The sequence below is a fragment of the Orcinus orca genome, chromosome 1 (assembly GCF_937001465.1).
Source record: "Orcinus orca chromosome 1, mOrcOrc1.1, whole genome shotgun sequence".
NCBI classification, from domain to species: domain Eukaryota; kingdom Metazoa; phylum Chordata; class Mammalia; order Artiodactyla; family Delphinidae; genus Orcinus; species Orcinus orca.
The window spans coordinates 149,982,891-149,993,412 of NC_064559.1; positions in this window are offsets into that span (position 1 = coordinate 149,982,891).

Sequence of the window (10,522 nt, forward strand, 5' to 3'; positions counted from 1 at the left end):
TGGCGTGGGGTGTTTTCTGGTTTTCTATTTCACATGATGCTTTTAAAAAAATTATGTAAGAATTACTTTTTTTATAATACAGAAAAGAAAATTAAAGGTCAGAAAGGTAAAGGAATTTTGTCAAGAACCGGGGACTGGACTAAGGCCATTTTTTTTTTTAAGTTGACAATAAAAGCCATAAACTCTCCATTAAACTACACTAGATTTCAGATTTAGGATTTCTTTTTTTTTTTTTTTTTTTTTTTTGCCCCCACTGGAAAAATACTACAAAGAAGCATGGAGTTTGTTTTTTTTTTAAGTTACATGCTTCTGCTTTGTTTATTAGAAAGTCTAGAGCAGTGTTTTTCATACTATAGGTTAAAATCCCTCAGTAGGTCATAAAATCAAGACCAATTTTTTGAGATTAACTGAATGTAAATTGTGTAATAACAAGAAGACTTTTGATCACGAAGTGCCATATAACAAACTACTCTAAAATTTAGTGATTAGGAAAAGTAATCACTAGTGTTTTATTGGTTCTATGAGCCCAGATTTCAGACAGAAAAACCTTGGGGAAGAGTTGCTTCTGCTCCATGTAAGCTGGAATCTTAGCTGGGATGCTTCAAAAGGTTGTCGATTGGAATACCTGGGGACTGGTCAGGTCTCTCTTTCCCTACAAGAGAGCTCATAAACCGCCCTCCACAATTGAGCAAGGGAGCTTGTCCTCTCTAGGGAAGCAGAATCATCTAAAGGCTTTCCCTTCTGTTCATCAACCACAGTCATCATCTGATCAGCCTTGTGAGAAAATGAAGTATAATGTTAGTCCATGCCTATACCCAAGGCCTTCAAAGTCCTTTTTCTCTCTTGTTCATAGTGAAAATCATAAAAGAATCAACCTTTCACCAGCAAATTACTTCTCCATACTACCTTTTTATAAGATCATATAAAGCATATAAAATACTATAGATGTTACTAAAAATTTAATTCTGTTTATTACATTTTAAAAGGTGTTAGTAAAGCATTAGTAGGTTGTTTGCAGTGCTCCTACAGTAGTTAAAAACCTCTAAAGCTAAGGGGTCATTTAAAAGTGTTCATTTAATCACCTTTCTTTGGATTAAAAAAATCTTGCCAATTTTATTTTAAATATTTACAGAAAGGGAAATGTTACAAATCTTGGTAATCCATTTTAATATCAGATGATTGTATTAGAAATGTATTTTTGTGTCGAATTTTATTTATTTTCTTTCCATAGTTTGTATTTTAACTCTAAACTTAGAAGGAAGAAAATATTCATCAATCTCTAAGTAGTACTCTTTCACATATAATATTAATAAATTATTATTAGTGAGAAATAAATTTGACAAAAAGATGTTATGGACCACCTAAGAGGTTTTTAGAATGGTTTAGAATGAGGGGAAAAAATGAGTAAATAAATATGTACACAACAAACAGATGTAAAATATGATTCATGTTCTCCTAAAGTTTACACTTTGGTGATGAAGAACAACTAAGTCAACAATTAACCTGATAAATGATATGGCTGAGGTATAGAAAAGTTTCATCGAGATCACAAAGGGGGTTTTATAAAATTTGGAAAGCTGGGTGAGGAAGTCATTGTAAGTTGATACTTGGATTAAGTTTTAAAGAATATTTAGAAATTTTCTGAATAAATAAGTGAATTAACATTCTAGGAAGATGAAAAATTATGTAAGGAGAAAGGTAAGAATTACTATATGAAATGTTTAAAATGTACAAATAGTTTGAAATAAGAGTGCCTATACTGTGAATGTAGGTACGCTTAGCTCTAATCCCAACACAAATAGAATCTATACGGATTTAAGTAGAACTAGTATGAACTATATTGAGTTAATTAGAGTTAGATCACTGATGTCAGAGTGAGTATTGTTTAACAAATGTCAGTGTCTGAAATCAGTATCTTATGACATGCAGCAAGCAACTTTAACGTTCCCTAGAAACACATTTTTTTCAAATTTCTTCAAAGCTTATTTATATGGCATATTTTTTTACTCCAAAAATTAACTATAATAATTTCTATTAGAGAAATTTTGAGCATTATTATAACATGTAAGAGAACTAATAAAATGCTATGTAAATCTGATGTACAGACACCTAATATGATTCATAACAATGTCTAACATTCACAAGTACAATATCCAAAAAGAGGCAATTTAATTAGTTCGTTAATTAAATAAAATAAGTTTGAGCACCTTTTCCTGTGTTCATATCAGGAAACTGCCATTATCTCCAAACAGGTAAATAACTCGGAAAGTCTTAACATTGTCATAATGAAGTTCCTTTGTCACTTTTGTTTTCCCACCTAATCTTCATCTAGTTTATCACCAGTATTTTTTGGCCCTCTAAAATGACATTAAATTTAAATAACGTGATAATCAAAAGCAAAAAACTCTGAGATAAGTGTCTATGATATCAGAAACAAATTATACAGAGTATCTCTTCTTTTTTCCACTTTAAGGCAAGGATGTACATCACTGGTGTTAAATGCAGGAGTGCTGGAGGTAGGCTGCTTGGGTTTGGATTCCTTCTCTGTTTCTTATTAGCTATGTGACCTTGGGATAATTACTTAATATCTGTTAAATGGAAATAATAACTCACAAGGTGGTTGTAAGTATTAATTAGTTAATTAATTAAGTACTTAAAAATGTGCTTGGTTCAAAAAAGTTTAGCTATTTGTTATCAGTAGAACACGGGTTGTATTGAGATATGCAGATGGGAAACAAAAGATTTGGGTGCTGTTATCATATTGCATGGGAACTCCTTTGTCAACCTCTGGTAAAGTTTTCTTCAAAGTCAGGTTCAGTTCAGAACATGGCTATTTCCCATAGAGCAGAAACTTCACAAGACATTTGTGGTCAATAGGTAAATATTCTTTGGTATACCTGGTATGATATACCAGGGATGATATAACAGGGCCCTAAGGTGGCATGGCCACTGAGGGAACAGGTCTTAGAACCGGTAACCTAACAAATATTGGGAAAGGGTGCTGATTTTTAAAAATAACGTTTATTAAATTAGCTTCAGTATAGTCATTTACCTCTAATAAGTGCCTCTGGAAATCAGGACATCTCCTTCGCATCAGGTTAAATTCATAATCCAATGTTTATCATCCCCTTTGGACAGTAACAATGACAAACTTTTCATCAGGTTTTTCATGCTACTTTTGGCCAGTGTGCTAAGCCTGTTAAGGTTTCACTATTGGTTTACACACATAGAGGTGCCCTGTGTGGCATTTTTCAACTTATCCCTATAATTGAAATATATAATAGCTTAAAAAAGAGAAGAGTGCAGAAGAAGTGCCCTTTATGGCAGTGAAATGTGGCCTTGACCATCACATGTTGCCTGTCTCCAAAAAGCTGCCCTTTGTTTTACAAGCTTATGTTAGGGGACTATCCAATGCTTTCTGAATTACAGACAATATTTCACAAGATTGTGACACCTTTTCTAGCCTCTGCATAAGTCTGCAAAGCAATAAAAATTTTAGAAATAGTAGCTTGTTTTAAAAAAAGCAAATAAAAAGTTTAAGAGCCCAATGAAGAGTAGAGTGAGCCATATCCTCTTTTTTCATATTTACATTCAGAATTTTAATGGCACTTGACTCTGAAATCATTCCAGTAAAGCGGAAAATTAATATTTTAATATATCTACCACTCCAGCAAATGGAAATAAGTAAAGTAGAATAAGTAGTAGAGAAGAAAATGTTTTAGTATTAACTATATTTATGAATATTTATACCCCTACTCATCAGATAACTGCTTTCCTGTGTGCCCATTCACTTATATATACAGTAAATCATTGCAGAACAAACACTAGCAATTGTTTTACATTTTATGGAAAGGAGTATGACAATTTATTTCTAATATTCTTTTGATTAGATTTTGTCATGATTTTTACTGCGTGAATCCAAAAAAGTGAAGCATAGCTAATAAAAAACATTATACAATAGGTTTTTCATGGAATGACACCATTCTTATCAGTTCTTCTTCATCTAGATGGGGGATGGCAGAGAAACAGGAGGAAATAAAAGCATAAAATGGCTTTGCTGTCTGTGGTACTATCTGGAAATCTGTTTTGCTTCAGGGTCAAGAGTTGTAAAAATTTGACCCATATTGTTCTGTTTTGTTCATTATGTGTATTCATTTATTTTTGGAAGGAGCAGACTGACCAAGTGATTCATTAAAACAAAACACAATGAAAAAGCAAATACAAATTATTACTGTTAAATGAATCTTTATAATATAAAAAAGGAAATAGAATTTTTAGTCTGTGTGCATAATTAGTTATGGCATCAACAAAAGAGCTGCCCACACATGGGATAAGCATACATCCATAGTATCAATGGCCAGTCTTATTGCTATTGACCTTAATGCTTCTGCTTCTGAATATTATAAATGAAGGCCTCAATGGCACAAGTTTTTGACAGGCATCATTTAGTTACCTCTTCTTCCTTGGCAACAATTTTACCCCTAAGAGGGTTGCCATACTTAAAATACAAAAATGATCAAGCCTTATCTCTAGGAGGACAACTGAATAATTAATGAATAAAAACATAGTAGACTGGGTTAAGTGCATTAAAGAAACATGATTTTATTCTCTACTTAGCTAATCTCACCTGCGGTAAAACGTGTATATGTTAAATAATTCATATATTGTACCTAGAGCTATTTCTAACACAAAGTAAACATTAGCCTATTATGTTAGTTATATCATCATTACTGTTTTTATGTAGTTTCATAGACTATTTCATTTGAGTTAAATATCTTTCAAAAATCTCTTAAAAATGGCTACCATTGCTCCTACAAATAAATACATATACACAAACATACATATACATTCACACATATATCCATATATATGGGCATATACACATATATCATATGTAGTTAAAGCAAAAATAGCTGTAAAATCCATCTTTAAAAATAAAAGGTATAAAATTTTCTACATTTGAGAACAATGCCAGCACTTAAATTTTTTGTTAAAAATGGAGAAATGCCTTATTCACTATGAATGCAGGAAAATTGGGCCAAGAGACTGCTCTAGATAGCAAACTAATTTGTCAACATACTCAAATATGAGAATAACTTTTTACCAAAATTTTTCTTTATAAAAGGCAGAATTGCCTTTTTATGTTCTTAAAATATTTGCTATTTAAAGGCCACTCTCTAAATTACTGAACAGCAATGTTTTGTTTGGGAAAGGTAGAACAGCCAGAAATGACCTCAATTAATGCTAGTTTTGAATCTCATAGAATACAGTAAAAAAAAAAGGAAAATAAACGTAGAGGTTTAATAGCTATTTATAGAGAAATTAATTCACAGTTGTAAGTGTGAGATGTCTTTAAAAAGAAGGCCTTTTAGATGTCAGTTTAGAAATGGATAGAGGATGCATGCATGAGTGATTTTGAAAGATCACAATTATACAGGAAGGAAGGAAGGAAGGAAGGAAGGAAGGAAGGAAGGAAGGAAGGAAAGGAAAGAGGGAGAGAGAGAAATTGTCCTTACGCTATGTGAATGATATCCTGACTTGGGATACAATTCCCATTGGACCAAAAGTGTTATATTTCAAATAACTTAGAAATAAAGTTGAAATCGGAAGTTTGATGACTCAATATATGCTTCTAGAGGTAATGAAGACTGATACTGAAAGTGCATGTGATAGTTTGAAAAAATTATAAGTGTATTGTGAGATTGAAAAAAGTTACTTTTCTAAGTTAATTTAATATTTTATACATATAATTTTAAATGCTTATATTATTAAGTTAAATATTATAAGTATATATTTAAATTGCTAAATGCATTTATTTAATATATATTTCTATAATCTTACTAGATAAAATTTAGTTCTGGCTGGTTAGTCACAATTAGAAAATCAGGCTATCTTATATATGAGCACATAAAATACTTTAAAGCGTATGTAATTAAACTTGACATGAATGAAAATATTTAATAGGAATATCCTGAAAATCTCCTGATACTTTTGTCATAGGCAAATGTTTGGTTTCCAAAAGATGTTCCCTCCTTAGTGCTTTCACTATTTGGATTGATAAACTTGTCATGGTTTGTAAGATGAAAGTAGAACATAAATTTTATTCAATTCCAAATCTTCTACAAAAATACTGAATGTATAACACTCTTCAAATATAAAGGAATAATTGTAGGGGAAGGAAATGAGAGTGAGAAATGGCTCAAATGTGAATCCCTGCCCCCTTTTTTTTGCTATGTTACCATTCATACTAAATTGTATACATGATAATCACTAATTTCCAGGGCATATACATGGGTGGCAGATCACAAGTAAACCGCATAAAAGCATTTTATGACCATGATGTTCCCATAAACTTATGAAATACTACTGAGGTTTACTACAGAATCTGAAAGTTTTCAGATTTAATCATTCTTCTCCTTGGTAGCCAGTAAAATAGAATCTCAAAAAGGACTATTAGAATGTGACCATTTTTTCCCTGGTCTAGGCTGTTGGAGAAGATCACACAGTGGAAAGAGCATGGGTTTTCTACACAGAGTCCTGAATTAGAATCTTGTCTCTGTCAATTGTCAATGTAACACTGGGCAAGTTAACTCCACTTATAAAATAATCCAGTAACACCAACCACACATAGTCATGGTAGGAACTTCAGTTAATCAGCAAGTATTTATGAAATACCTAATATGTGTCACCTACTGTGCTAGGTACAAGGGGAAACTAGCTATGAGAAAAAAAAAAAAGGGAGAGGTGGGGAGAAGAGATAAGAAAACAGACGCAGTACTCAAGAGTTTGTAGTCTATTAGGAAGGACAAAGTTTAAACAATTGATAGCATTAAATGTGATCATGTAAAAACACTTATTGGAGAAATGTCTCCAGTTTTAAGGGAATTCTTTAGAGAACAGTCTTAGATTGGGTTCACCAAAAGGAGACACTAAGACAAGGACTTCAGTGCATGTAGTTTATTTGGGACATGATACCAGGAGGTACATGTGAAGAAGTAGGAAATTGAGATAGCAAAGCAAGAAAAGCCAATGAAAGTTGTGCATAAATGAGTTACTGCCATAAATAACTGCAGCTCAGTTCCACTGAGGACCCTCTGAGAAACCATTCGAATTCTGAAATAGAATCACTACACAAGACATTCGGACAATAGAAAAGCTAAAGAATTTTGTCCATTTTCTACCACTCTCTATTGGGTGACAGTTGTTCCTGGGGGGTACAAATTTTCCTCTACTTCCAGGTAATACCTGGCTTGTGGCTGGGCAACTTCCTTAATATCCTTTGGTAGAAGAGAAATGATGGTGCCTGAAACGAGAATTTTTCAAAATGCAGGAAACTGTCTATCAGAGCCTTAGGGAATTCAGGTGGGCAAAGGGTTATAGGGTGGAATTTCAATAGCATCTGCTTTAAAATACTGTTGAGATATTTTATCCATCAAAACTGAGTGTTTCAGGGAATTCCCTGGTGGTCCAGTGGTTAGGACTCAGAACTTTCACTGCCTAGGGCCAGGGTTCGATCCCTGGTTGGGGAACTAAGATTCCACAAGCTGAGTGGTAAGATCAAAAAAAAATTTGAGTGTTTCACACTTTTGCTTCAACAGCTTTAGTCATCAAACATACATCAATTTTTGTATAGTTAACTTTGATTCTACATCCAACTGAAACAAAATTCCTAAGTGCTTGAGGGGCAAATTCCAGCTCAGTTCACCACAGTAGAGTTTAGGAACAATATGAGCTATTTAATTTCTCATTGAGGAAGCTCTTGCTCAACGCTATACTAGCTCCATCAATTCTACAAGAACAAGATGCTCAACCAGCTTCCTTTCAGCTGCCATTGTCCATTTGGTTCCATAGAGCTCTGCTATTACCCACTCCCATCCTCTTGCAAAATGACTACATAGAGCAATAGCTTTAATGTCTTCCTTATTGTCTCCAATGACAAGCAAGGAGATTCCTTTATTTATTTATTTATTTATGGCTGTGTTGGGTCTTCGTTTCTGTGTGAGGGCTTTCTCTAGTTGTGGCAAGCGGGGGACACTCTTCATCGCGGTGGGCGGGCCTTTCACTATCGCGTCCTCTCTTGTTGTGGAGCACAGGTTCCAGACGCGCAGGCTCAGTAGTTGTTGCTCAGGGGCCTAGTTGCTCCGCGGCATGTGGGATCTTCCCAGACCAGGGCTCGAGCCCGTGTCCCCTGCATTGGCAGGCAGATTCTCAACCACTGCGCCACCAGAGTAACCCATCTTTGTATTTTTAAGGTACTTCTAATCCCTCAGTGAAACATGGGAAGTATAGCAAAAATACCCACCCAATAGCCAACATTTACAGAGACCTTCATTTTAACCATGTGGAAAAAAAAACAACAAGGGATTTGGAGTCTGACATATGTTTAAAATTATTTCTTCTCCTTTCTCTTAGGATACTGACTTGCCCTTTGAAGCCCTAGTAAAATTAGTACAAACCCAGTAAAATATCATTGGTAAAACAGGGATGTTATTAATTATCTCATAGCAATATTGTGAGGAATAATGAAATAACATATGTAAGAAGCTTAGTACAATGATAAATACATAATATGCATTCAATAATGGAGACTATTATTGTTAGTAGCAAACATTTTCAAACGAGTCATTATGTTTACATGCCACAAACCATAAAGATGATATTGACAAATCTTCCTGAAAATTATACATCAGGTAGATGACAAAACCATTATAATGTCCATCAAAGACGACTATAATGACTTTTCAAATTTCTTTGTTGCTGCAAACTACATTTCTTTGGTTTATTATGTGTTAACTCCATGGGGTTGGGAAAAGGAAAATAATTTCATGTACTATATAACAGGAAATCTAAATCAAAAAGAGAGTCCATATCTAAATTTCAACAATGGTAGGTATACTAAATTTATGTCAACAGATGTGTATCTTAAATCCACCTACAGGAAGTAACATTTACCACACAACTACTACCATTACTTATTAACACTTTGTACTAATATACTATCACCAATATTTTATATCATTACTTCACACTTTTAAATATGTATTTTATGTTACCACTTTGAATTTTGAATCCTTAAAGAATATTTCTGAAAGTGACTAGGAGCAGAAAAGAAACAATAAGAAATAATATCTATTTAAGTCCCTCTACAAGTCTACGTAATTGTTTGAGTCCATCTCTCCACCCTCACCTTCAAAGTATGTAGAGCTCTCTGATTCCTCTTCAAATACATGTGCACTAATTTTCCTTTTGAGATAAACCAGGAGTAACATATTTTTTGTTATCAACCATAAATCATAATGATTTATTAATTATTAATATTTCCCACTTAGGCAGGATTTCCAAAAATATTATAAATTTATTTCTCATCTATATTCACACCCAAAGAGGAAACATTAAAAATAGCAATTTGTATCTTAAAAACGAGTCAAATTCTTCACATTGATTCATGAATACTGAATATTAGGAATCATTGCCTTATTTCTTTTCAAGATATTAGATTTATTTATAGGAACTTAGTTAAGATGCTTTATGCTTCCAAATATATTTTGGAGGTTTTTTTAATTGCCCACCATTTTATAAAGGTCATCATTCACTAGTGCAGTTGTTCCAAAAGATTGGTACCTTACTTATAATGGGCATTTTTCTTGTATGGAATCTTGCAGGCTACACATCAGACCTGTATAACTAGGAAGAGGAAAATGATTGATGATTAATGAAAACACTACCTACAGGCTGACAGCACCACAAAGTAAGGATTTACACTAAATTGAAGTGAAAAATGTCTTACCTCTAAGAAAGGATAGCCAGTAGCTGACCTCAAATAGCAAAGAGAAAAAGAGCTATCAGTTATTTGGAAATAAAAGCATAGATTCATGCTATTCTTTCATTTATATATTAAGAACCTATTATCTAAAAGTATTACATTATATTTTGTGGAGATTTAATGACAAATAAGAAAAAAGTCCTATCTCCATGAACTTGTTTTGTGGGATAAATCACAAACAAATACATACTCCACCATAGATTTTATGTAAAAAGTAGAAAGTCCCCATCTTTATTTAACATATAGTTTAACAAAATTTATCACTTACTCATTTATAGAATATAAAAAAATCAAAAACATTTGAATTTCTCATCAAGTTTTATTTTTCCTATCAGATAATCAATGTATATAAAAATCAGTGGATGAGGTAAGAGTGTCTCTGCTCGTGTTACTTGGTTCTTTTAAAAGTTCTACAAAATTTATCATATTTTCACCTCTCATATGTTTTATTATGCCTATTTTCTAGAGCAGTATGCATCTTACAATGGATAGAAGAACTCTCCTGCTATCTTTTTATGTCTATTTCCTACTTCAAATCTATCTATTTATCTTGTACATGATACCTGGTAGTAATGTTATTTAAGGCATAATTATGCTATATGCTACTTTTCATCATTAATGAAAATTTTTCATTATAAAATGACCTGATTACTTTTAAAGTATAGTTTGTTGTGTGTTCTAACTTTTAAGTCTTAGTGT